The sequence below is a fragment of the Xiphophorus couchianus genome, chromosome 5 (genome assembly GCF_001444195.1).
Source record: "Xiphophorus couchianus chromosome 5, X_couchianus-1.0, whole genome shotgun sequence".
NCBI lineage: Eukaryota > Metazoa > Chordata > Actinopteri > Cyprinodontiformes > Poeciliidae > Xiphophorus > Xiphophorus couchianus.
This window is the reverse complement of record NC_040232.1, coordinates 20,500,893-20,503,830: the sequence shown is the minus strand read 5'-3', so window position 1 is coordinate 20,503,830 and position 2,938 is coordinate 20,500,893.

Here is a 2,938-nt window from a genome sequence, read left to right as displayed (position 1 = left end):
ACAACAATAAACAGGGTTTAGTGGTCATTCCTGTTGAACTATCATATTAATTTTTTAATCTAATACCTGTTTAAGTGCATAATTTTCCTCCATATTGTAACAGATGTAATTTTAAATGGAGCAAAATGGTTTCCCATTTGCATTATGAGCACTATTCATCTCTTGTCTTTAAATATTTTATCGTTGGCACATAAAAAAGACTTTGGAGCGCTGAAACAAAGATGAGCTAGGATGAAGAAATGCTAAGCCATCATAAATCTGGAAAGGCCACATGGAGTAGATAATGCAATACTCTCACTTATGATTGATATCATTCATTTCACATCTGAAAACCAGGGTAATTACATTTTCTTAGACACAAAACAGGAGAAATATTTATATATATTTATAATATTTAATCCGACAGAGTTGTTTGTGCAGCATCCATGCCAATACACCACCAGACTCAACCTAAACCCAGTTAAACCTAACATTAAATTTGAAAAAATGAGAGTAGGGATAAGAAAAAGGCTGAGGAAAAGATGTTATATTGTTATTCTCTGTCTCAATGAAATTGTTTTGGATTGTAATACCAATAAATTAGATTCAGCTCCAGCTGAATCGAACTGAAGTGTGTGCGAGGAAGAACAAAGTAGAAGGCGATCAGTGGATTGGTGGGATTCTATGTTGCACAAATTCACATAAATCACTTATAGGACCAAAACAAATCACATCATCTTCTTTAGTAATTTTAAATCAGCAGTCCATCATTTATCATAAAGCTTTTTTCTCAAGATCTACTTGATATAAAAGATTTAATGACTTTGTTGAAAAGAAAGTCACCTTAACATGGGCTGTTTACAGATATTACTGTCAATACAGAAAGACGACATCAAATTTGCGACTTCATAAAAAGAGGGCGCAAAGACAAACAGCAGCCAGGGCTATAAAATAGTATAAGGATTTTATTTTAGAAAAAAAGTTTCCTCGTGTTCAGCCCTGTCCCTGTCGGTTTTTATCACCCAGGTTTAATAGCGATGTTCAATTCAATGTGCAAACAGCTCCAGATGCTATCTCAGCTTTCTTGATCTTTCCAACCCCACATCCTTCCTACCAGCCTTTGTCTTTGTTCCGTCTCTGTTTATGGCTCCTTCGTGAAAGCAGCTTTCTGCTTTAATGAGCAGCAGCGTCGGCCAGAGATCTGCGGCTGATGGAGCCGTGCCTAATGAATGTGTCTGTCTGCCAACGAGGACAGCAGGCGAGCATTAAAGGTCAACGTAACCTCGTCAAAAACACTGAGATTTGGTTGGAAAAAACAAGGAATTGTCCCTGGTTCTGGCACACATGTAATTTATATGTACATATACACTGGCCTTTAGTTTTTATTTTTATTTTTTATTAATCCCCTGCTCAGCTGTCTTAATGGCAAAAGAAATTACAAACAGCCAGCAGTCAGGGGAAGAAATTTTCAGGTTAATTTTGACACTATTATATAATTAATTTGATTAACAATTAATACAGCTGATAACAACACATCAGTATGTTTAAAATAAACGTATGGTCATTCATATAAAACTATCGTATTAATTTTTTTATATAATGTCTAAGTACATTTATTGATTGAAGAAGAAATTCCCACATTACTCACTCTTTGTGTGTCTGAAGACTATCCAGAGTCTTGTTTGTTTTCCTGCATCCCTTTGTATTGAGCTCAACCTAAAAGTTTCTGTAGTGTGAGGATTTGTGCTGTCCATTAAAGAAGAGTTGATGTTGGGTCTTGTGGACCATTTCCTTATTAATTTAGCCTTATATTTTGAATCGTTGTCTTGCTAAATGACCTAATATTGACTGCTGATGTTTATAGTCAGGTTTGTGTCAGAGGACACTAGGTTTTAATTTAAAATGTTCTGGTATTTAAAGACCGTGGTGTGCAATTGATCCTTCTACTTGAGGTGTGGATATCTGCAGCTCACCCAGAGCTACCAATGCCTGCTTTTCTGATGAAGACTCTGCTTGCCCACACCTGTCAGTTTAGATGGACAGCCATGTCTCTGTAGGTCTGAAATTGTCCCACACTTTTTCTACTTTTGGAAGACAGACAGGACAGTGCTCCATAGTTGGTCCCTGAGATGTTAAAATTTTGGGTTATATTTTTGTACCCTAACTATCCTTTAAAACTCTATAAAAACTTTATCTTAGACCTGTCTCCTGTGCTGTTTGGTATCCATGATGCAGTTTGTTTAATAAAATTCTCTTACAAACTTCTGCATTTGAAGAAATGCATTTTGTTTTAAATTATGATTAGATTACATTCAAATGGAGATTATTTAAAGAGATAAATATGCTTCTTCTGAAGGCAATTGGTTGTTGGATATTATTTACAAATGTATACCTCTCTTTTGAGATTTTATTGTAATTAAAAATATAATTTTTCTTTTTCCGTCCACTTCATATTAACACACTACCTTGGGTTGGACTATTACATAAAATCCCAATAAAATGCATCCAAGTCTGTGTTTGTAATTTGATAAAATTGGAAAAGTTCAAGGGGCATAAATACTTTGGGATGTCTGGTCTAATATGCTGGTAAATCTAAGGGCTTATTATATTTCCACTGCAGTTATACTTCAAATAGTTGTTTTTCATAAAAGGCTTTCAGGACAGTGTATGGGCACAGTAATTATGATAGGAACAAAGAAGAAAGCAAAATAATGTCATTACAGAGCATGGTTATATAAAGGAAAATGACATTGTATGGACATTTTTGTCCCAATACTCAATTGCAGCAGAACAAAACCAACCAAACGGAGCCATCAAGGTTTCCTCTAAAGAAATGGGAAATGATTCCCTCTTATCTGACTCTTATCAGCTCTTACTAGACAATGACTGTGCAGAAGGTGTTGCAGGGAGTGGAAACAATGGTAGCAGGGTGAAAATTAACCCAGCTTGGACCCATACT